Source organism: Xyrauchen texanus, chromosome 22 (genome assembly GCF_025860055.1).
Source record: "Xyrauchen texanus isolate HMW12.3.18 chromosome 22, RBS_HiC_50CHRs, whole genome shotgun sequence".
Classification (NCBI taxonomy): domain Eukaryota; kingdom Metazoa; phylum Chordata; class Actinopteri; order Cypriniformes; family Catostomidae; genus Xyrauchen; species Xyrauchen texanus.
In genome coordinates this window covers 39,487,525-39,513,950 of record NC_068297.1, presented here as the reverse complement: position 1 = coordinate 39,513,950, position 26,426 = coordinate 39,487,525, and the positions used below count along the sequence as shown (strand labels likewise).

The 26,426-nt window shown below is 41.9% G+C and overlaps 1 pseudogene; it reads right to left on the bottom strand.

The window, feature by feature from the left end:
• Positions 1 to 7,909: 7,909 nt before the first annotated feature.
• The window catches only part of LOC127662707 (EARP-interacting protein homolog), a 66,771-nt pseudogene continuing 48,254 nt past the window's right edge, over positions 7,910 to 26,426 (bottom strand).

The window sequence follows — 26,426 nt, the reverse complement described above, 5'->3', positions numbered from 1 at the left end:
ATGGTGGAAAAGAGACTAAAGACATAGTTTTTCAAACTTAAACAGATTAGTGTAGACATGGCCTAAGACCATGATCTGTCCTGTGACAGACAGGTTTGGCTCTACCGTGCTCTGATTCTGAGAAAAGAGACATTGACATTTACTTTGAAGCCATAGTTTCAGTGTTGCCACAGTTACTGCATTTTGCCTTTGTAGGGCAGTGCAGAGAATATAAACCTCTTTTTCAGAATAACGGCTTAACCAGAATATCGATCTAAAATGGAAAATAATACATTCAGATTATTCTCAAGCAGAACTATTACACACTTGAGGACATGATTGTCACTAGTTCACTGGATTTGAACACACTGTACTTTTGAAATGTTAATGATCTAAAATAAGAAACAAAAGAGAGAGAATCAGCCATATCAGCCATACATTGAAGGTCTTGTGAAAGAATCATTCTCATAAGTTTTCCACTGCTAGAGAAACACACTTTCACCTTAATGTCTACGTTCTCTAAAGTACGACCCACTGGCCTCTGATTACTCATTCTAAACCACTTCTCTTCCATTCCTCCCATGTTTCTGTCTGTTTGTGCCATCTTTTCATTTTGAGGGGCTTACTTCTGAATGCTAATCTGAGCTCGTGTGGAGGTAATCATCACCTTGGCTCCCCAAGGGCCACTCTACTGCACAAAAGACATAAATAAATTATTAAATAAAATCTAATTTTAATTTGCAAGTAGCTGAATCCAATTTTGGCTAGGCCCTTTGGGATCTGCACAACAGTGACCCTGGGGTTTTAATATTGAACATATTCAATAGATTTAACAGTATTTAAATATGACAGAGACAAATAAACACAACTGGAGGCACTAGGGAGCTCCAAAACATACAGAGATAAAACTCATATAATTCAATCAGAGAACAATAATACACAGATGTATGACATTTAGTGAGACACTGCCAGGAACCTGGTGGAAGAAAGTGACATTAAACTGTTATCTGAAAAAACTGTCTGTTGCAGCTAATCTGTTAATCAGTTGAGCTACTGCGCAACTTGATTGTGTTGAACAAGCTGGTAAATGTAGTTGATGCAGTTGATTTTACTTGTGATTTGTCTGAAAGTTAATAAAAGTATTTGTTGATGTGTTTGTTTCACCAGGAAACTGCAGCGTAACGTACAACGAGCCACGTAAAGTAATTTTGCAAATGTGATTCTATGACACCAGGTTGGCAAAACAAGTTATGTTAAAATTAAAACAGAATATTTATGATATTCTTTTTCATGAATTGCAAACACGAACCCAATACAAACCTGAAGTTATACATGAATAAACTGACCCAAGTGTTTAGCAGACATCTAGTTTATGCATAATTCCATCCATCATATTTGCAAATGAATAAAAACAACAAATTTACTTTACACCTTCACTTTGCACTCTAAAAACTTCATAAAAGCTGCCATAAAAGCAGTCCATTAACACTGCTACTAACACTTCAAATGATGCAGATTATTTAGTTCAATTCAGTACCCTGCAATGATCAGAATCAAGACACTAGAGATGCTACACTCACTCTGCCATGGAATCATGAAGGATATTTGAGAAAGACAAGGATTCATGCAATTCTCTCCATGTTAGAGCCCCACTTCACCATGACAACACATGTCAACAGAAAAACAGGGTGAGAAAGGGATGGCAGGGCGTGTGACAGACCCATTCAGTGTGAAAGCGGTGCGAGAGGGCTCAAAACTGAAAACCCATTTTAACCTTCCCACATCACTGAGAACACAGTATGTAAAGGATAGACAAGCCACTCGAGACGCCGAGCACTGAAATTATGCATATAGAGAGTCGTTCCGCTGGCCCTGCTATTGATGGATCGGACCGCGGCAGTCCCCCGGCAGCCTGAGATGTGGAGAGTCAAACTGCAATTAAAAGAGACCGTCACTGGAGAACACTTTAATGAACACTTACAGACAACACTCAACTCCTGCAATTACAGATGCAGGAAGAGAGACAGATAAGCAGAGAAAGACTGGAAAAGACCGAAGCCTGAGATGTCCAGCTCTTTAATTAAAGCTGTTTTATGGGAAACATACAGGGGTAATTAGATGCTCTGTGAAAGCTCCACAGAGCATTGCTGTTGTTAAAGCACACATAATAAGACACATAATCATAATTAATCTTCAGGGCTCTGATTTCTCACAGCAGACAAATAACACACATAGAAACACAGATATGTGTCTTGAAATAACCTAACTTAGGTTAGGTTAGGGTTAGGGTTAGATTGAATTTGTGAATTTAAACCTCTCGGTGTAGTCCAAAATAAATCATCAGGTGTCAGTAAATTATATCATAAATACAAGTAATGATATTCATAAGAGCAATGGTTCAGCTGTTGTCGATATCTGACACTGTGGAGTTCACTGAAACACTCCCATTTGAAGTCAAAACAAGCTTTTCACTCCTTTAGATCTGAAGAAGCATGTTGGTCAGTTACAAAACAAGAGTTCTTTAAAAAAAAAAAGAGGTGAAAAAAGGAAAGGAAAGAGATAGAAAACAGACAGATATAGAGGAGTGAAAGGTTAGCATTAGGTTTCTTCGTGCTTGAAACAGTTGTGTGGTTAGAAACATCAGTTCCCCGTCTGTCGCTCACTTCGACGTTGTGTCGAAGAACCGACACTAGGGGTCTCTCTTGAGAGCCTCGCGCAACTCTGAACTTGAGAAAAGGCCAATAAGAAATTGGCAGACAGAATTTGCATGTCCCTCCCCCGGACATACAGGTATAAAGGGAGGGAAATGCACGGCGAAGATGCCAACACCCTGCGTGCGGAGACTGCGACCCATTTACTCAAAGACGCGATAGAGCCTGTCCCTCCAGCCGAGATGAAGAAGGGTTTCTACAGCCCCTACTTCATCATACTCAAGAAAGGCGATGGTTTACGACCAATCTAGGACTTGCGAGTTTTCAACCGGGCCTTGCACAAACTCCCGTTCAAAATGCTCACGAAAAGACACATCTTAACTTGCGTCCAGCATCAAGATTGGTTCGCAGCGGAGACCTGAAGGATGTGTACTTCCACATCTCGATCTTGCCTCGACACTGACCCTTTCTACCGTCTTCAATGGCCAGGCATATCATTACAAGTCCTCCCCTTCGGCATGTCCCTGTCCCCTCGCGTCTTTATGAAGGTCGCAGAGGCAGCCCTTGCCCCGCTAAGGGAAGCGGGCATTTGCATACTCAACTACCTCGATGACTGGCTCATCCTGGCCCACTCCAGAGAAGTACTATGCGTCAACAGGGACCGGGTGCTCAGGCACCTCAGCCACCTAGGGCTTCAGGTCAACTGGGAAAAGAGCAAGCTCGCCCCGGTTCAGAGCATCTCTTTTCTCGGCATGGAGTTTGACTCAGTCTAAATGGTAGCGTGCCTCACCAAAGAGCGCGCGCAGTCAGTGCTGAAATGCCTCAATTTGTTCAAGCCAGGCACGGCGGTTCCTATAAAACATTTCCAGAGGCTCCTGGGCCACTGGGGTTGATGCATATGAGACTGCTTCAGCACTGGCTCCAGACTCAAGTCCCGAGATGGGCATGGCGCCACAGCACGCACCGTGCGTTCATCACCCCTTTCTGCCACCAGACTTTCAAACCCTGGACAGACCTCTGTTTTCTACTGAAAGGAGTCCCTTTACAGCAGGTGTCCCGATGCGTTCTGGTCACCACAGACGCCTCCAAACAGGGTTGGGGCGCCGTGTGAAACAGGCACGCAGACGCTGGCCTCTGGAAAGGGCCCTCACTGCGTTGGCACATCACTTGCCTAGAGTTGCTGGCTGTACTTCTTGCCCTTCTGAGATTCCTCCCGCTAGTTCGGGGCAAGCACGTCTTGATCCGTTCAGACAACACCACGACGGTAGCGTACATAAATCGCCAAGGCAGCGTGCGCTCCCGTCACATGTCAAAACTTGCCCGCCATCACCTCCTTGGGAGCCAGCAGCGACCCAAGTCACCACTCACACCCAGAGCAGCAGACACCACTCTGTTGTGACAAGGTATGCCCAGCGGAGAGTGGAGGCTTCACCCCTAGTAGGTCCAGCTGATTTGGGAACGGTATGGCAAGGCACAGGTAGAACTGTTCGCCTCCCAAGAGACAATCCACTGCCCACACTGGTACTCCCGAACGGAGGCTCCCCTCGGGACAGACGTACTGGCAACACAGCTGGCCCCGGGGGCTGTGCAAGTATGCATTTCCCCCACGGGTGCTGTGCAAGGTCAGGGAGTCATTCTGGTGGACCCCTACTGGCCCACTCAGACTTGCTTCCCGGATCTCATGTTCCTCACGACAGCCCCTCCCTGGCAAATTACCCTGAGGAAGGACCTGCTTTCTCAGGGACGGTGCACCCTCTGGCATCCACGCCCAGACCTCTGGAACCTCCACGTCTGGCCCCTGGATGGGATGCAGAAGATCTAGGTGGCCTACCACCTACTGTGGTAGACACGATAAACCAAGCCAGAGCTCCCTCTACCAGGCAACTTTACGCCCTGAAGTGCTGCTTTTTCATGAATTTGGTGTTCTTCCCGGTCTGAAGACCCACAGAGATGCACAGTCGGGTCAGTGCTCTCATTCCTGAAGGAGAGGTTGGAGGGGAGGGTGCCCCGTCCCTGAGAAACTACCAGGCTATGTGCCCAAGTTTCCTACGACTCCCTTCAGAGATCAGGTAGTGAACCTGCAAGCGCTGACCCGGGAGGAGGCAGACCCAGCCCCTTCATTGCTGTGTCCAGTGCGCGCCCTGCATACTTATGTTGACCGCACGCAGAGCTTTAAATGTTCTGAGCAGCTCTTTGTCTGCTTTGGTGGACAGCGAAAGGGAACGCTGTCTCCAAACAGAGGCTTTCCCACTGGGTAGTTGACGCCATAGCATTGGCCTATCACACCCAGGCTGTGCCCACCCCATTGTGGGTCTGAGCACACTCGACAAGAAGTGTGGCATCCTCGTGGGCACTGGCCAAAGGCACCTCCCTTGCAGACATGTGCAGAGCAGCGGGTTGGGCAACATCCGATACCTTTACGAAATGTTACAATCTCAGTGTCTAGTCGGTAGAACTAAGTAACGTGGTAACAATTGACCGGGTGTACCGCTTGCATCTAGCACCTTTCCCCTCTACTAAGGCAATCACATTAAATCCCCATGACTCCTCCCTAGCCCTCTGGTCCACGAATTCAATGGAGGAATTCCCTAACCAGACCCACTACGAGCACTCAAACTACTCTGTACTGGAATAGATCCTCCACAGGTTGGGCCCCCATGTGATCCCCCTGTGTGTCTTTTCTGCAGTATGATCCCCTTGCGAGTGGCACGCGTCTCCCTTGGGCGGTCCCCGCTGTCCCCCGTTCGCCATGTTTGTAGCAACTCCTCCCTCTCAATAGGTAGGATCTACCACCGCACCATTTTCCACATGCGACCTGAAAACCCATGTGATGTATTTCACCACTCTTTACCTCCCCCAGTCTGGGCAGGTGTGGTCTCCACGGGGTCTTTTCCCCCTGAAAGAATAGTAATTGTAAAAGAACGCCTTCCCCGATGCGTGTGATAGCGTTAAGATGGCCCCAGCCACTTTAAACTCTATGCGAGAAACATAGAGAGAGAACAGGCGCGGCTGCCCCAGGAGGAGGCAGACCCATCCTTTTCGTTGCTGTGTCCGGTGCATGCTCTGCGTATCTAATTGGACCACACGAGAGCTTTAGATGTTCTGACCAGCTCTTTGTCTGCTTTTGTGGATGGCGGAAAGGTTAGCTCACTGGGTTGTTGAAGCTATCTTCCTGGCCTACCAGACCCAGGCCGGGCCCACCCCTTGCGGGTTCGAGCACACTTGACAAGCAGTGTGGCATCCTCGTGGGCACTGGCCAACGGCACCTCCCTATCTGCAGAGCAGCGGGCTGGGCAACAACCAATACCATTGTGAGATTCTACAATCTCAGGGTTGAGTCGGTCTTGTACCATGTTTGTCAGGTCCGAGCCAGTAGAACTCGGTAATATGGAACAGCCGACCGGGTGTTACGCTTGCACTTAGTGCCATTCACCAAAGTGATCCAGTGCGCTCTCTCTCTCTCAGGTTAGCCACTAAGCTCTCACTTCCTGGATGTTCTTCCTCCCTAGCCTTCTGGCCTGCGAATTTAGCAGAGGATTTTGTGACCAGACCCACTATGATCTGCAAGTGCAGTGTACTGAGGCAGGGCTCCACAGGCCTAATTCCCTCTTCAGGTAACTCCCTGTGATTTATTTTCCGTGGTACGGTCCCCCTGTCAGTGGACCCGCGTCTCCCTTGAGCAGTCCCTCTACCCTGGTCACTGTGTTTGTAGAGCTCCTCCCTCATCAGGTAGGACCTACCACCGCGCCACTCCCACGTGTGGCTTGACAACCCATGTGGTGTATTGGGCACATGTCACCTCCCCCTAGCCTGAGCAGGATGTGGTCTCAACAGGGTCTTTTCCCCCTGAAAGAATAGGATCGGGAAAGATAGCCTTCCCCAACACATTTCATAGTGTTAAGATAGCCCTGGTTAAGATGGCCGGCTTGCTCCCATGATAGTCATGTCGCCTGTTCCCCCCTTAGGGGTGCTGGGAACCTAAGGTTTGTATATGACACCCTTTTCTGGGGGCGTTGGAGAGGGTTACGTGCGGCCAATACAGTTGCTTCTAGCATGCAGTAGCTTGCTTCCACCTGTGTCAGCAGTTCACGTAACACGGTCTAGTGCATGGCGCTTTTAAATGGGACCCCTTGTGTCACTAAATTCGACACAACATCGAGTGAGTGACAGAAGGGGAACGTCATGTTACTGTTTAATCTCCGTTCCCAGATGGCTGGAACGAGACATTTTGTCCCCCATGCCACGACACTAGACCTACCACTGTAAACAGCCGTACCTTATTCTTGGCTCCTCAGTACAAAAACCTGACTGACAGTCGCAAAAACAAAGGGAAGAGTCCCTTTATACCCGTATGTCTCGGGGCGGGACATGCAAATTCTGTCTCCCAAATTCTCATTGGCCGTTTCAGAGGAGTCAAGTTCAGAGGAAGCACGGCTCTCAAGAAAGACCCCTTGTGTCACTACATTCGACACATGTCTCGTTCTCTCCATCAGGGAACGGAGGTTACAACAGTAACCATGATGTTACTGTTGTACATGAAACTGGTGTTGAGTGGGTAGAATTCAATGAAGATGTCAGCTGAGGACATGTGAGGTGTCTATTTCTCAAACTAGAGAACCTGATGTACGTATCCTCTTGTTTAGTTGTACATCTGGTCTTCCATATCTCATTCTGTCCTTGTTAGAGAGAGTTGTTCTTTGTCTTTGAAGACTGTAGTGACACCTTTGTATGAAATCTTCATTTGTTTGGCAATTTCAAGCATTGTATAGCCTTCATTCCTCAAAACATTGATTGACTGATGAGTTTCTTGAGAAAGCTGTTTCTTTTTTTGTTGTTGCCATTTCCAACCTAATATTGAACTTAAGACATGCCAATATAATGCATACTGTGACAACTCAAAAACAAACACAAAGACAATGTTAAGCTTCATTTATCAAACCAAATAGCTTTCAACTGGGTTTGATATAATGGCAAGTGATTTTCTAGTACCAAATTATCAATTTATCATGATTATACAAGGATAAGTTGTTGAAGTGATGGCTGCTGGAAATGGGGTCTGTCTAGATTTGATAAAAACTTACTTTTTCAAATCGTGATAGTGCTGTTTTTTACATCAATAATGTCCTGACTACACTTTGTGATCAGATGAATGGCACTTTGATAAAATAAAGTACCAATTCCCTTCCGAAACAGCAAAATCTGTACATTATTCCAAACTTTTTGCTGCCAGTGTATATTATCAAGTGTAAAGGGAGATAAACAGAAAGAGACTTGTCTTCCTATTGGTTCTCCTCATTCTCAATCATCATCATCGACCAGGTGTCCAAACGGCTCAAAATAGATGGACACCATGTTGGACAGGATCACCCTGCTGTCACTGCTGCCCGTGAGCAGGAGATGATCATGAGAAAGATTGTACCTCACACTCCAAAACCTGAAACACAACACCACAAGCAACAGTGTGACATGTACTACTTCAAGCGCATCTGCTCACCAACATCACTTATATCTCTCAACATGTCCTCTTTCTCCTCTGCATCTATCTAAGCCTCAGGCAGGGCTCAGGAATGGATCCAAGCGTTCATAGCCAGGGATTGTGGGAGGACAACTCAGCTATCAGCAGACAGCTCCCTAACTAATCTGTCTCTATCCTGAAATATTCCTTAATACCTCCCACCCCGAGGCTCAGCCCGACCCCTGCTGCTGCACACACAATAAATGAGAGAAATGTACAGAACACTGTTGTTTTGGGTCTTTCCTATCTAAATAGGATCAAAACAGCACTGATAGATATGGAAGCTGTATCTTTAAGAGATAGCACCCTGTGTCTGAAATTCTGTGATTGGTGTGCGTAAAACACGTCTGTAAAGTAAGTGATATGTGCGACTGTGGGACAATTATATAGAGTGACTCACTCCTACAAGCTGATTCTGTCTCACAGCCACACACACACACACACACACACACACACTCCTCTTTTCACTGAAAAAGATCTGCAGTGAGCTAAAATGTGCTCCACTAACTCAGCCTTGAGCACTGTAGCACACAACCACAGCATCAGCAAGATACAGGAGCACAGATATGCACACTCTAATTAAAATAATGTCTTTAATATTTAAGATAACCATTTTAAACCCTGACACATGCATACAGATAAAGCAGCAAAGGAAGGCAAGCTTTGACTAGAGTCAAAGGCAGATTTGCAAGAGATCTAGTATTGGATATAACTGAATTACAATTATAAATGCAGCCGTAAAAGTGTCTCACATAAGGAAGAACATACACATTTTGATTTGTGAGTATATAAAGGCAGCTTGAGGCATTTCAACTCAAAAAGATGCTATTTATCAGGATTTAAAAATAAAATAAAAATAATCACAATGTGTCATGCAAAAATTATGGCAAAGAATGCCTTAAAGTCATGCGAGGCATTCTGCCCCACTAGCGTCAGCAAACAGAACTGGGACTTTTCTTTTTGATGGAGCAATAACACACAGTTCTAGACTTGTTTGACAGCAATCACACTGTCTGAAAAAAACAGGGGTGAAATAAATCAGAATTTATATATTTAGCTAAAAACGCTTTCAAGCAGGAGAAAATATCATCAATATCATTCCTCTGAATATACACTCAGCTGGTCAGTATAGAAACAGAACTATGAATTGTGCAATGATGAGCAGCTGACTGTACATTCTGCCTTACATATCATTATGTGTTTTTGTAATTTTTTTCAACCCGTGTACAGTATATTTGTCAATTAAAAAAATATGGTTATTTAAATCAATGTAAAAAACATCTGCAAGTGCAACTTCAGAGGTTTATTTTTTCCACTGTTTGTGTGTGTGTGTGTGTGTGTGTGTGTGTGTGTGTGTGTGTGTGTGTGTGTATCTCTAACCAATGAGAGTGCTCCTCCAGGGATCTGACAGGCTCGTTGATGTGCCGCATGTCCCAGAACTTTACTTTACAGTCATCTCCACAGCCAGCCAGTTAATACTGGTTGTTGGGGTTGAAGTCAAAGTCACGTACCAGCTGTCCGCGAGCATTTTCAATGCAGTAAATCTTTATGACAGCAGATCACATCGTCAAAACAATGCAATACACAGCAATAAATTGGGATGGGTCAGGATGGTCAACTAGTCATCCAACAAGCTAGGCAAGGTCCACATTATATTGTGTGTGTGTGTGTGTGTGTATATATATATATATATATATATACACACCTATCAGCCACAACAATAAAACCAACTGCCTAATATTGTGTAGGTCCCCCTTGTGCCACCAAAACAGCACAAACCCACATCTCACCGTACGTTCACACCAGAGGCGGTGAGAGCGTCAAATCGACCGGAAGTCATTCATTTTCAATGACAGCCAGCGCCGCGGCGAGTCTTGGGCGGCGTGGGCGTCAGATGGAAGTTCAAGTGCAGTCAACATTATGGTAATGAGCTGTGACGCGGTTCGGCGGCAACCTATTGGAATATAGAAGTGCTCCGCTCTAGCGAAGTCTAGAGAACACAACCGTGTAAACTTTGGTTCCCACCAAGCATTCGTTCCGAAGATAAAATGGAGGAGAAACGAATTATTGCCGTGACGGGTTTCCCTGTAATATATGACCAAGACCACAGTTATTACTAATAAAATGTATTTTATTTTTTATAACAAACAACTATAATTTTAATTACTTACTGCCATCGATCGATTAATTATTTTCACATTTTAAAGAGTACATGAGGATATACGCTACTTGTGATAGGTCGGCAAAAAGTAAATGGTCGACATGTCTGGATGTTTAAATTGCGGCCCCTTTAAATATAGTTCACAAAACAAAGCATTCTGAACAAACGTTGCTGCCTATTTCAACTACGTCAGAGCGTCCACGAGCGTCCTTGAGCGTCGAAGGCAGGGCAGCCAGAGCGAATTTTGACGCTCTCGCCGCTTCTGGTGTGAACGTACAGTCAGAGTAGCATTCTGAGATGATATACTTGGCACCACAATTGTACGGAGCGTTTATCAGAGTTACTGTAGACTTTGTCAGTTCGAACCACTCTGGCCATTCTCTATTGACCTCTCTCATCAACAAGGTGTTTCCGTCCACAGAACTGCTGCTCACTGGATTTTTGTTTTGTTTTTAGCACCATTCTGAGTAAATTCTAGAGACTGTTGTGTGTGAAAATCCCAGAAGATTAGCAGTTATAGAAATACTCAAACCCATCTGGCACCAACAATAATCCATACATTATCTAATCAGCCAATTGTGTGGCAGCAGTGCAGTGCATACAATCATGCAGATATGGATCAGGAGCTTCAGTTAATGTTCACATCACCCATCAGAATACGGAAAAATGTGATCTCAGTGATTTGGACTGTGGGATTCCTGAATTTAGTTGTGCTTGTTCCAGCTGTCTTTGAGCCCAAGAGCACTTCATCTGTGGAAGGTTGTGCTACATGTTGCTCTCGTTGCGTCTGGGTGTTCCAATACCCTGAGATCAGTACCAGTATGTCGAGTTACTGACAAGCGCCATCTTCCATCAGTCATTTTTGCATCAGTTCATCCATGTTTACCTTCTACTGTGGTGCAACCAGAATCGCATTGTGTCAGCTGCATGGGAGACCCAGATTCTCGGTGCTTTGAATTTCGGTTAGCACAAACCGCTTAAGAAAAGTCTACCGACTCTCTCTGAATTCACTGTGAGATCAGTCTGCATTGGTTTGATGAGGTGCATTACCTGTACAGCTGGAGTTGCACTGACTGCTCTACCTACTGCTTTATAAAAAATAGTACAACTTTTAAAAATGCATCTCGAGACCCATGCTTTTGGTTTCATATCTTTGCACTCAGTCTAGCACAAATGCATCTGATCAGGGTCAGGAAAACCCAATACCAGTCTAATTAAACAGGACTTTCCTAAAATCTATTAGTTGACTAGTCGTTCAGGCAACCCACCAAAAAGTCGATTTTTTACATCCCTATTAAATACTCAGATAGACTGTGAGTGAGGGATAGAGAGAAAGAGAGAGAGAGAGAGTAGTAGAAGAGAAAAAGAAGAAGAGACTCAAGAGAAAGAGAGATACAGAGACCCTCTCATGAATCAAAACAGTCTGAGCATCTGGGTCTGAAGGTCAAACCTCCATCAAGTATCGTATAAAGTGTGACACGTCATAAAGCACAGGCTGCTAGTGTCCTCACACAAAGAGATCTCGTCTGGTTTGAAGGACCTGAGGCTAATCTGTATGGACTAAACGCAGACATATTGCATCTGCCTTTTTCTGCTTTCATTAGCTGGCTATCCAAGTCATGTTTAACATGAGAAATGCTCAAATGTAGAGGACTATTATATGGAGTATGAATACTAAAATCAAGAGAAGAAGACAGTAAAATGTCATACTCCATCATCTTAGTATAGATTTTTAGAGGAGATTCTTCAGCCATGCATCTTCTAGTCTCAGCTTCAGATGGTATGCCTGCAATTGCAAACCATAGACAATCCAGTCACTGACTGTTTGATTCACAAACAGGACAGAAGCTGACAGAATTTAATTGGCTGGCTTCATGCAACTTTCAGGAATTGGGGTGCTTCAGTAGACCTGACATGGCCTAGTGGGGCTAGGATAGGATTTTCTATGATTAGCCTCAAGCCGTCCCATCTGATGCCCCCACACTGACTGACAACAAAACGATCAAGTGGCACGCCGCACCCCAGACTGATGGTGAAATGAATAATGCCCCTCCCCATGTGCATCAGTCTGCCTAGTGCCTAGTGCCTAGTGTACATGCATTTAAGAACACTGCAACAGGGTTTTGCAGAAAGTGGCATTCTGAAACATCATCTATATGTGAATGCTGCCATTTAAGGGATTAAAAGTTACTAAGAGAAAGCGCTTTATCACAAACGGTTTCTGTCGGATGTGTTTTGTGTTTTTTGTAAATGCAAAAGTGTTGTTTTTAGGTTTTTGAAGAATGCGCATGTGTGTATGAGCTCAAGTGCATCGGGGGAACACCGAAGTCTGATGTAGATGGAAACCTCACTATTGCAGCGCAATGTTCCTGTCACACTACACGGTGCATGAGCTTTCATGTCTTCAGCAGCTTTCGCACATAAAACAACTTTCTGATGTACGTGTGAATGAGCTTTTATTATTTCATATTCATGGAAGTTATAACTCCACCCCTGTGTAACGTCATTAATGACAGCTCTATGTTGTTGAACCAACATGGTTTGAACAATGGATGTGCGACATAGCTACTACAGTTTTGGGAAACAGTCGTGACTTGCTAGTTCATTTTTCCAATGATGTATCGTACTATGGTGGTTAAGTTACATCGTTGTATGGGAAATGCAACTTTGGGCAGATTTTATGTGATTTCTTTGCAAACTTGATTTACCTCATGTGCAGGTCTGTTATGTTTTGAAACATTTATTTGTGATTCACATCTATTTTTGTTAACAAATTCAGTTCCTTTTTAAGGAAAGATTATAATATCATAGGCTTAAAGAGTTGGGTTCAGTGATTCATTTGGATTAGGCCTACAATTAAATAGTAAAATTTGCACATAAAAACATCCTTGACATAGTGCTAGTGTGACGAGGAAGAGGGCGTGGCCGGGCCGTTAGGGTACATGGCCGGCACTAAATCTGCTGATCAGATCAGATCACTGATAAAGGGGAGCCGGAGACGGTAGTTTGAGAGAGAGACACACATGCTGCATGTTTGTTTTATGTTGAGTTTTGCATTAAAATTTTATGTTGACTGTTCAGCTGGTTCCAGCCTCCTCCTTGCCCGTCCTTTAACTATTACAGCTAGCAAGTCAATGCGATTCTGAAATAATGACAAATTCAAACTTCTTAACTGGCCTAACACATATGTAGCTATGGAACCCAATCCTGCTGCCCTTTAATTTCATTAAAAAAATTATGTGTTTTGCTCATAAGTAATATTACATTCTTGAGCTTCGATGGTAATTACACCATACAAATGACTTCATATAAAACATGTAATTACACTCACCAACCACTTTATTAGGAACACATTTACACCTACCTATTCAAGCAATTATATAATCAGCCAAATGTATGGCGGCAGTGAAATGACAAAAATAACTCAGATACAGGTCAGGAGCTTTAGTTCCTGTTCACATCAACCATCAGAATGGAGAAAAAAGGTATCTCAGTGAAAGGGGCACTTATTATAATGTAGCTTGAAGTGCTGCCTTTCTAAGGAACTTTTCACAGGAGGAGTAGATAGATTAAAGTACCAAGATAATTTACTTAGAACATAAAGCCGGCATTTATTGAACAATACATATCAACCAATATCGCTCTATTAATCTTTTACATACAATGTCCTTTGAGTTGTTAAATTTTGTATTTCCCTTAGTTCTCAACTTTTTCTGTTCTTTTTTTCACAAGTGGGGAAAATATGAAAACAAAAATTAACTCAATGTCCATCTACCCGGGTAGTAATTTTGTTTTAGTGGGGTGAGATCTCGCGCTTATCTGTACGATGCAATGGAGAAATGGTGAGTGGAAGCAGTCCGTAGTGCAGGCAAGATGATCAGTCGCGCCCTCTGCAGTTCTGCCTCACACGTCCGATGATGAATTTATCCAATGGAACTCCTTTTCGAATCATGCATCAAAAAAACCAACCTGCATAGCAGGGCAATATTTCATTATTCTCTCGATAAACTTTACTAGTTCTGAAAACATAACATATATCCATGAAATGTAGTAGCTTAAATTCTTATTTCCGAACTATACATTCACTACATACATGAAACTCAAGCACTAGCATATCACGTAGCAACATGGCTTCAATATAGCATGAAACAACACTTCAGATCATTAAACTCATGTTCAACTCCGATTGGTTTTTTCCTTTTGTTTTTTTTTTTAGCATATCTTATCAATACATTCTCACACAATGCATTAAACTGAGTTACAGTCAAGAAAAAATAAAACAATGATAACTTTTCCACACTTAACTCACTAATTTCATCTATCACCATGTCTGCTAGTAACACAATTGACACGTGTAAAACACTCACCGGAGAAAAATCATAAAAATAGGTAACCTCCTTGTCGTAATTTTGACACTTTGCTCGGTTATCTCTGCATTAGAAGTAAGTTTGGTGGGAAAACCCTTCTAACTAGCTCTTAACTGTCACCTATTTTTTTTACCCTTAACTTTTTTTATTTCAGCGAAGAAAATTGAAGCAACGCTTCAGCTCTATCGATCTGCACGAGTCCGGTCTTCTTCTCCGAAAGAAATCAGCGTAACTATTTCCCTCTGTTCAGCACCACACCGCCACCTACTGAACTAATACGGTGTGCAGGGGAAACATTACATAATTAGTAGGTTATTTTCTAGTGGGTTACATCAGTGATTTTAGACAGTGGCATGATTGTTGGTGCCAGACGGCTGGTTTGATTATTTCTGTAACTGCTGATCTCCTGGGATTTTCACACACAACAATCTCTAGAGTTTACTCAGAATGGTGCCAAGAACAAAAAGCATCCAGTGAGCGGCAGTTCTGTGGACAGAAACACCTTATTGATGAGAGATGTCAACGTAGACTGGCCAGACTGGTTCGAGCTGACAGAAAGGCAACGATAACTCAGATAACCGCTCTGTGCAATTGTAGTGAGCAGAATAGCATCTCACACCATGTCCTAACCAGATGCGATGTGATGCCATGACATGCGATAAAAGGTATCTTTTTCATGTTAATTCGAGTTTTGTCCTAAACAGCCGTGACAGGGCTTTCTATTTTTGGATTTTTTATTTTATCTATTTCTGTGATGTCCTGCCTAAAACGTGTCAACAAATGTGTCTAAAATGATAATTTTTACAGTATATTAAAGCCGGCATCTCACTAACCAGTTCAGAACCATTTGATTTTGGCTGAGGGAATGTTGTGCTTGAGGTCTCTTTCTCTTCAGTCGGAGTTCTGTCTCACACACACACACACACACACACACACACACACACACACACACACACACACACACACACAGTTTCAGAATGGCAGAGGGGAGACATACCGGCTTATTCTGGCTTTGCTTCCCTGTCACGTCTAAATTACAGATTGGCGAAATTACAACAGGACTACTGTGTGGACATAAATAATCATAACAAACTGAATAAGGATACCATTCATAAAGTAACTTTTCCCTGTGTAAAGCGTTAAGACACTTATGGGAGAAAAAGTGTTGCGTTCAATAAACATACTGTTTCGTCTGTGATTGCTCTGTTTTCTAAATTTTATTGTCAGTTATCCTCATTTTAGTGTATAAATATTGCCGTGTCATTTCGCACCTGGTGTGGACAGAATGCTTGTCACTGGAAACTTATCATGTTGTATCTGGTTAGGACGAGGTGTCAGAACGCACAACATGTCCTTGAGGCGGATGGGCTACAACAGCATAATACCATGTTAGGCACTTTATTAAACCAAAGTGTTACTAATAAAGTGTTTGGTGAGTGAATATTTTTAATTATATAATAATTGTGACTTTACATACTATAATCACGCCAGGGTTTATTATACGCATGTTTAGGATTGTTATAAGCATGCAGGTCAGTTTAGGAATATCAAGGAAATGACTTGAGATTATGATATGGGCTACATTTAAAATGTCATGTGAACAACCTGACAAAAACAATCAGATTTGGGATACATTCAGCTGCAGTGTGAACATAGCCATAGAATCAAAACAAACTGCATTTGGTTGCTTTCAATATCAGTACGATGGTCTCTTCCAGAATATGCTACCAAGTGGACCACATTTTTTCAGATAGTCAGAAGTTTGGTTTTGCAAGCCTGCATTTACTGTTGCGTGCACTCTCGGCTGGCCTTCTCAAAGCACACAGACATAATGGAGGAGACCTTTAGCAGGCGGAAGGTTCAGGAACTCTCTCCCTGTTAAGGAGCAAGGTGTATGTGAAAGCCAAAGCCAGCAGCAGCCCAGCCAACGAAATGGAGCAAGAAATGAGGTTAGCTGCATTGCTCTGGAGTCCTTCATGCTTGTAAATGTGAAATTGGGATCCGATCAGGAAAAGCCTGGGCGAGCATACAGCACAGAAAAAATCTGACAGAGATTAGTTTGTGTTGATCCATATGCCTGTGGACATGGCACGGACCAATCTGCATTCCCTTCCCAAAGTCCCTTCTCCTGGCCACAGAAGTCATTATGGGCCTGTGTTCCACACTGCAGCGAGGCATGAGTGCCTGATAAATGGACATGGCTGAGTGGATTGGAAGCGCTTACAATGCCAGACCTTTGTTTCCATGGCAACAGTGAGGCACATCATGTTGAAGTAAGACAGGCTGAATGGAAGGGCTTGAGGCCTGATGTCTGCTTCAGTCTACACGGAAGACAGTTTAAAAGCATGTGGATTTCAAACAGGTCTTAAATGCACTGCAGGATATTGAGGTTTCAGAAAACAGCAGGTGGACAGCAGGAATGCTTAAAGAATCTTTGACTGTATGCAGCTTGAGATGCTGTAAAGTTCTCCTTTCAGTGTGTATTCAGATTAAAATAGCTAATAACCTACATTGATAAAACTGCCATTTAAATTATTTGTGATTTTGTAGCAAAGACATTGTGACATCACAGTAGTCTCGTGTAGCCAGACTACTGACAATCGGCATAAAGTCTGTTCCACTTGAAGCTCATTCTGGCCAGCTGGGCGTACTCACACTAGGCCCGTTTGCCTTGTACCGTGCCCAAGCACGATTGTCCCCCCTCCCCCGCTGGCCTACACTCACTTTGCATTTAACGTTCCGGGCCTGAGCACACTTATATTATTACGATGCGACTTTTTGTTTAGAAGAAAACAGGAAGAAAAGTGCTCTTGCACAGCACAATTGAGTCCATCTTTGTAACATTACTTACTTTGTGGCTTATTTGGAGTTGTTTGGGGCACGGTGACACATGGCCCTCTCAAATGCCTAATTTTCGACAACATTGTACCACAGGAATTGATCTCTTTCGTCTGAGTGCATCCCGTACCTTCAGATAATGAACACACAGTTTTTTCAGCTTGTCACGTCATTGCTCAGTAGTTCTTTGGTATCCACGAGCATGAAGATAGTTGCAAATTTTACCAAATATCTCGGAGTTCTTGTGTGATCTTGTGTGTTGTATCCAGTTGTACCTGTATACTCACGTCAGCCCAAATTTCCAGTAAACACTGCATCTCTGCTGTAGACGAAAGTGAACCCCTTTGCCCATTCGCATCATTGACGTCATGTTTCGAGTTACGCGCTTGGTCACGGTTAGCGATCACACTAGATGCGTACCATACCTGAGTCAACTGAACCATCCTCGAGCCCATCTCTTCAAGTGGGCCAAGGCATGGTTCAGCATACCGTGCCCGGGCATGGTACAGATTGCCTAGTGTGAGTACACCCTTAGACATTAAGAGACCGTCAGACCACCATGTAAAGTGACCAACCACAGTTAATTTTTTAAAGGAATATTCTGGGTTCAATACAAGTTAAGCTCTATGAACAGCATTTGTGGCATAATGCTGATTTCGACTCACCCCTCCTTTTCTTTAAAAAGCAAAAATCGAAGTTACAGTGAGGCACTTACAATGGAAGTGAATGGGGGCCAATTTTTTGAGGGTTTAAAGGCAGAAATTTGAAGCTTATATTTTTCATAAGAACTTCCATTAATCCTTCTGTTAAAAGTTTTTAATTTGAGGTGTAAAGATATTTGGTCTGGTTTAGTACAATCTCTTAAACATCTTTCAAAAGTCAATCATGGGATTGTAACATGTAAAGTGACACAATTTCTTCTTTGGACTGATGAAAATGTGTGCCTCCTGACTCCCGGAAGTTGTGTAATAGCCAGCCAATCACATAAACACATTTATTAATCAGCTGTCATATTAAAATTCACATGAAATGTAAATAAAACACTTATATAATACATATTTGACAAGACAAATGGAAGATAGCATTCACCACAAAGCACATTACATTAATGTAGTTTTGGGTGTTTTTTACATTATTCAAAAAAATTATAATTTGTGATGGAACTTCTGATGAAGCTGGTAATCTTTAACATTTCACTCATGGAGATTTAACAGAATATTCAGCACTAAATCACAGTCACATCCGCACCTGATACTGTATCAGTGCCATGAAACGGAGGATATTTCCATTTGACAGTTATCATAAGAATGATAATATGAGCTCAATCAATCACACACTATTCTTTCTACCAGAGGGCTCTCTATCAACGTTATACACAGACATGAGGAACATATTAAAGTTATTTAAACCTTTGTAGGTTTAATATATAGTCTGCAATAAAATACCTTACAGAAGGAAATGTGGAAAGTTTCCTCTTGTTATGACATTCATCATGAGTGAATAGTTATCGAAATAAAGAAATAAAAGATGTATTAAAGAGATAGTCCAAGTGTGACTTTTTGGAGTAACTTTTTTTTTTGGATCAAGAAATACTCATATTCCAAAAGGCCTAAAATTGGGAAATAGCCCAAAAAAATTATTTCTTGCAGTATTGAAAATTGACTGTGATACTAAACAGCACATAACTTTGATGTCTGTGACAGTTTGGAATGGTTCATTGGTGTTTGGGCTGGCAGGGACTCTGTGAAGACTCTGGATGTGAAGTCCAGCATATGGAGAGCGCAGGGCTGAACGATTTGGACAAAAAAAATCTACCTATGATTATTTTGAAAGATATTGATTGATATGAATGAAGAAAGAGAAATAGTCTCATCCACTCTTTTGTCCACAAAAACCCTGTGCTATTAACTTACAGTACATTCTATTTGGATAATAACTTTTAGCCAAGAATATTTGGAATTGCACTAATGTGCATCTAGAGCACTGTTAATTTATAACAATGTGTGCATCAATGTGTGCATTGAAAATGTGTAATACTATAGAGAATACAGCTGTATGTACAATAAGCACAGTGAGCAGCACGAGCAGACAATTTATTTATTTAATTAAATTGCAGCTTTGCGGATTGATATTCGCACTACCTCATATGCTGATTTCGATTTTAGTTTAATTAATCTTTCAGCCCCAGAAAAGTGTGTTCTGCACACCAACTGGAAACGTGAACACAAATGTGTATCCGACCATGTCTTCACTGAAAGTCTTGTTTGCATGCGATGCACACTTTAAATATTGACATGTTTCATCTTACATTCCATGCAAGAATGATTGCTCAGTAATTGTTTGACAGAAGAGATGTTTTCAGTGGAGCCTTGTGTGTAGAATAGTTTCATCCTAGAAAAGGGATGCACAGATACATTTTAAGTCAGAAGTTTACATACACCTTAGCCAAATACATTTAAACTTCCTGACATGTAATCATAGAAAACATTCCCTGTCTTAGGTCAGTTAGGATCACTACTTTATTTTAAGAATGTGAAATGTCGGCAGTCACGTAACGCCATTTGAGGTTCGGACGAGTGAGCGGCGAGCTCTGCGCACTTTGCTAGTTTAATTCTTTTTATGTCATAAACCGGTGAGATTCGATACACTCTGTACCATAACTGTTCTAGGAAGACAATATGTCAAATAATTCAAAATCCTCAGGCTCTGGAGACATTAAAAGACACTTAGTTGCTCAAGATGATTCCCCTGAGCAGCAGGCCACAAGTCCGGGAGTCGATTTGGCCAGAGAAGTGAGGGAAATTCGACAAGAATCGTTGAACATGTCGGCAATGATGACGAAAGTCGTTGCCGGATTGGAGGATGTTACTGTAATATGTCGTTCGATCACTGCCATGGAAACAAAATTCACTGAGGTGGTCACAAGAGTGGGGGATGTTGAAAAGCGGATCGATAATCTGGAGTCTTTGGAGAGGGAACTAGCTGCTAATCCGCTAGTGACCAAGGTGGATTTGGAGCATGTCTGGGAGAAATTGGAGGACTTGGAGAACCGCAACCGGCGGAATGATGTCCGAATCGTTAGAATTCTTTAAGCCGAAGAGGTCAGGATAAGGTAAAAATCCTGGATGGGTCTTTTCTGAATCTGCTTGGCAAAGCAGGCCATAAGCTGGAAATCAAGCGAGCTCACAGGATTCCAACTTGGCGATCCGCTGAGGTAGACAGGCCCCAATCAATTCTAGCCAAATTTCTGAGATCATCTGATAAAAGTCTTGTGTTGTGCAAGCCGAAGAATAAAGGAAGGCCTTCTTGGAAGAACCACAGCATTTTCTTGGTCCCAGACTTTGCAAATTCATCAAGAGAGAAACATGATCGATTCAAGGAATGCAAGAAACTCTTACATCAACAGAAGGTTGCTTTTGCACTGATGTTCCCAGCCAAATTGAAAATAGATGCTAAGGATGTCCACAAAACATTTACATGTTTCCAGCAAGCGATGTCCTTCATAAAGTCAATGGATGGAGTAAGTTATTTTGTGGTACTCACGTTGTAGCCGAATGGACCTACTCATTGAACATTCACGTGACTGTTTGAGGAACTGAGCACCTTTTTTGTTTCTTTTTGTGCTTGTTCCACCTAGTGGCTGGAGTTTGTTTTGTGGAGTAACACTCCTTCGGGACTGTTGAGTGGATGAATCTGCATGTTATTTGTGCTTAGTTTTAGGAGAATAGGCCTAAATTGGCCTGAGGTGAGATAGAGGTCAGACGAGATTTGAGTTTTATGGTCCTTGCTCAGTAAGACGCATTGATTCAGGTGGAGATGCTCATCTGTGTAGGAGTTTTGTCATGTTGGTTCTTTGTCTTTCACGGAGGAGATACAGTTTGGAGCCAATCTTACACACTCATTTGGAATGGTAAACATCTCAGATTACATTTCAGTAAATTACATAGGCCGATTGACAAATGTAGGCTAGGCCTACCCAAGAATTTGTATTATTATTATGCATTCGATCTCAGACATTTACCTCATTGGTTGTTTTCACCTGAGAGAGCCCTTCCCTACTTTTGTATTGAACAGGAAGTTCTTGCCCCTATTTCAGCATTGTAAAGCCTTTCTATTAAACTAACCGTAGAAGTTAAGTTACACCCTGTTATCTCGCATTTGCACTCGGTATGGACAAAAGTGTCCAGAGTGTTTCATTCTGACATTTATTTAAATGTTGCCTCGAGCATATGGCTGAACTCAAAATTACTTTCTGCTGGTCAGAGTAGATTGTGATGGAGGTTAATATATTCAGTGACCTAAATGAGAGTGGAGTGTTGAGATCTTTTGAAAATTTGGTTCAACATTTTGGGATTCCCAGATCTTTTAGGTTTTTTAGGTATTTACAGCTGCACCATCTGCTCTGTTCTATTTTTGGGAGTAGTATTCACCCCCCTAAAGTGGCAGATACTCTGGGAATGGTGATTACTGCTTTTTGAAGGCATCAGTGTACTACTCCCTGCTAAATCAGAGTCTGGGGGACAAAGCTTTAACTTCTATCAAAAGATTATGGGAGAAAGATTTAAACTTGGTACTGGAGGAGGGAGTGTGGGCTAGGATTAAAAAAAATGTCAAGTCTGCATCTAGAGAGGGTTGCACCTTATGATTTTACATTGATTCTATTGGACCCCCTCTAGATTGTATAGGCTTGGGCTTAAAGACACACCCACCTGCTGGCGATGCCAATCAGATGATGGAGACATGTGTTAAGATCCAAGAATTTTGGTTGAAGGTTCAGAGTTTTATGTGTGACGTACTGGGCACTGGGTTTTGCCCCAGAATTTGGCGGTCATCGATGTGGGGAATAAACGCATAAAAAATTTTGTTCTGACCAGTGTAATGATTGCTAGACAAATTATTTTAAGGGGATGGAAGTCGACTGGAGCACCCCATTTCAGGGGTGGTGCACGGAGATGGGGAGGGTGGCGGCTTTTGAGGAAATGTCATTTAGAAGACTGGGTAACTTGGATTTGCTTGTTGGGAAATGGGGCAACTATTTTGAGTTTTTGGAGGGCTCTCGGGGAGGGGCAGTGGAGAGAGAGGTATAGATATAAATGTGTGTATTATATATATATATACTTTTTCAGTTCTGACCACAAATTTTCAATTGGATTGACGGAGGTCAGGGCTTTGTGATGGCCCCTCTAATACCAAAGCCATTTTGCCACAAATTTGGAAGTATGCTAGGGGTCATTGTCCATTTGGAAGACCAATTTGCGATTAAGCTTTAACTTCCTGGTAGATGTCTTGAGATGTTGCAACAATATTTCCACATAATTTACCTTCCTAATAATGCCATCTATTTTGTGACATGCGCCAGTTCCTCCTGCAGCAAAGCACCTCCACAACATGATGCTGCCACCCCCATGCATCATGGTTGGGATGGTGTTCTTCAACTTGTAAGTTTTTTCCTCCAAGCACATTGGTCATTATGGCCAAAAAGTTCAATTTTCAGTTTAATTAATCAGACCAGAGGACATTTCTCCAAAAAGTAAGATCTTTGCCCCATGTGCACTTGCAAACTGTAGTCTGGCTTATTTATGGCAGTTTTGGAGCAGTGGCTTCTTCCTGGCTGAGTAGCCTTTCAGGTTATATCGATATATGACTCGTTTTACTGTGGATATAGATACTTGTCAACCTGTTTGCTCCAACATCTTCACAAGGTCCTTTGCTGTTGTTCTGGGATTGATTGCAGAAGCATCACACCGCTCAGGAAGGAGATGCATTCTGAGACAGAATGCATCTCCTTCCTGAGTGGTGTGATGGCTGCATGATCCCATGGTGTTTATACTTGTGTACTATTGTTTATACAGATGAATTTGGTACCTTCAAGGCAATTGGAAATTGCTCCCAAGGATGAACTAGACTTGTGGAGTTCTTGGCTGATTACTTTTGATTTTCCCATGATGTCAAGCAAAGGGGCACCGAGTTTGAAGGTAGGCCTTAAAATACATCCACATGTACATCTCCAATTCACTACACCTCCTATCAGAAGCTAATTGGCTAATTGTCTAAAGACCTTTGTCCCGTTTATTGACTGCTACACTGATCTAACCACTGACGGATACAACAGCAACAGCAGCAGTGCTGATCACGACACTTAAGAATGATCACAGACACCTGTCATCATTCAATCACAGCCCCCCTCAAGCGAATCAGTATACGTTAAGTAAATGCGCCAATTCCTCCACACAAAAAAAAAAGAAAATTCGGGCAATGTGTGACGCTTTTCAGTCGATTTGGCATGTGGAAATACGGATTAAATGGCAAATATGGATAACCCTGAAAAAAAGAAAAGACTGTGCATCTACAATAAACAATGGGAAGTAAAAAAGCCTGTCTGCGGTGACTCAACTAAAAGCCTTCAGTACATTATGTCGCAGGGAATTTTCAGTTGGCCATGGAGGCGAGAATGACTTGACTCAACATGCTTCCACATAAATGCACAAAAAGGCCACACTAGCTAAAGGTGCAAGCAATATCGGTGCATTCTTCGGGGCAGCAGCTACTGTGGAAACTGACAAAATAGTGTTATTGGCCATTGAATTAAAAAGGTTTTTAATTTAAGCGAATATGGTGCCGTTCACACAGAACTATGTCTCTAAACAAGCTCTAGGTTGACCAATAAATAATGTGCAGCATCTTACGCCAGAGCACCACTGAAAAAAATGTCCGTATTTAGAGCTGTAATGTCCTTTATTTGGCTCATAGAAACTTGGCAACACTTGATATAGTCAATTAAAAGTAAAACAATCTGTCTGTAAACAATTGTTGGGAAAATTACTTGTGTCATGCACAAAGTAGATGTCCTAAGCGACTTAACAAAACTATAGTTTGCTAATATGAAATCTGTGGACTGGTAAATTTTCTTTTTTAATGATTTCAACCTAAGTGTATGTAAACTTCTGACTTCAACTGTATATACATTTTGACCTATACCAATTCTTGAAAATTATATTTACTCAGGTTACTAACAAATATGATGACCTTGTTTTGTTTTTTGTTTTTTTCAATGTGTTTACACTGTAAACCTGAATGAGTTAGCAGAACTCCAATTTTTTAAGTTAATAAATTACAAGTTTAAGTAAGCAGAACGTTGCTTACTTAAACTACTCGTGCCCAACTACTCATGCGTGTTGATTTTTTTTTCTTAATTTTAAATATTGAGTAGGCTAACTCATGCATTTGAATGGTACTTAACTTTAAATGTAACTCCTTGGATGAACTTAAAATCACAATTTAGGCTCAACATAAATATGTCAAGTAGAGGGAACCTAGCTAGCTAGTACTAGCTAGAACAAACTAGTAGAGTGAATGTTAGCATGTTGAATGTCGCTAATTGATAAACCATGCTTTGATTAGCATAGCAATTGCTCAACAAGTATACCAATATACTGAGATGCACTATATAACACTTCATTTTAACATTTACTCTCCCTGTCGAGTGCCATGTAAAGCATTCTGAGAAATAAAAATCCCCTTCCCAGTTTCAGTTAAAATTAAGTTCCTGTAAATTTAAAGAGATAAGTTAATCAAACGCAAAACATTAAACAATTCAAGTTATTTAAACATTTTGTGAACTCAAAAGAAAAAGATCTAAATACTCATCAAGGTTAATTTATTTGAAATTATTTGTATTAATTAATTTAATCTTGGACATCAAAAGAGTTTACTGTACATTAAACAAGATGGACAACAGTTTGGTATGTATGTAACCTGCATAGAAAAACATTTACCTGTTTGAATTGGAAAAACAATCCTTCCAATGTCAGCCTTTTCCTTTAGATTTATAGAATTTTCTGTCCTCTCACCATTTCTCTACCATCTCCCATCCCTATTCCTCCCAAGGTTTAATTAACTTTTGTTATGATTAACTGTAACTCCATTTCTTGTCCTCAATCTTGTTCTATCCATCTCTCACTCTACCAGCATTCTTTTGCATTTTAGTTTAGTTTACATATAAACATCTGGAATGCTTCATCATCTGTTAAATGCATCTCGATCATCTAGTCTTCATTTCTCCTTTCTGCTGTTTTTCCTCTCTCATTATATCTCATCTCTTCAAGTGTGTCTGTGTGTTATCCAGGGATCAATAACACTGTGATTATTATTCCTCCAGCAGAGCTCACATGAACACTCATTTCACTCCAGCATGCATCTATTGCTGACCATTCCCTGCTCACACATACACACTGAGCACTATGGTTGCTTCACATGATGAGGACAATCTGGACTTCAGAACCACTTAGGAACACATCACTGTTCTTCTGTCAAACAAAGACATGATTTGTAATTGAGGTGTGATATTTTGAACAGCAGTATTAGTGTTGAGGGACTTGATCAGCCAAATTACAGATACCGTTGCATGGTTAATTTATGAATGTGAAAATGTACAGTTAATTGCTGGTAAATCTGTAGCAGCTTGCCGCAAATAGCTGTCAGAAGTTGGCAGCCAGTAACACATTATTTTGATGGTCACAAGTAGATATTTAACGTACTATAAGTGACTTATCAACTGGCTTGCTATAACTAGTAAACAGTGTTTCAACAAACATTCAGTAGACTATCAATAGCCTGTATAACAGCAGCAAAATAACAGCTTATCGACTGACTTGCTATAGCTATTAAACAGTGTTTCAAAAAACTTTCAGTTGACTTTCAGTAGCCTTTATATAGATCTCTATTAATGACCTACTCACATTATTGTTGAGAACATCAGTTCATTAAAAGGTCATTAATAATGATCTATTGGCTAGTTGATTTTACGAACGTTCCATGATTGTCAGACGTCACTGGTGGGCGATGGTATTTCCGGTCTAAAGTTACGTTAGCCAGATCCCTTTAACATCTGCCAAGGATAACGATAAACGACGTAC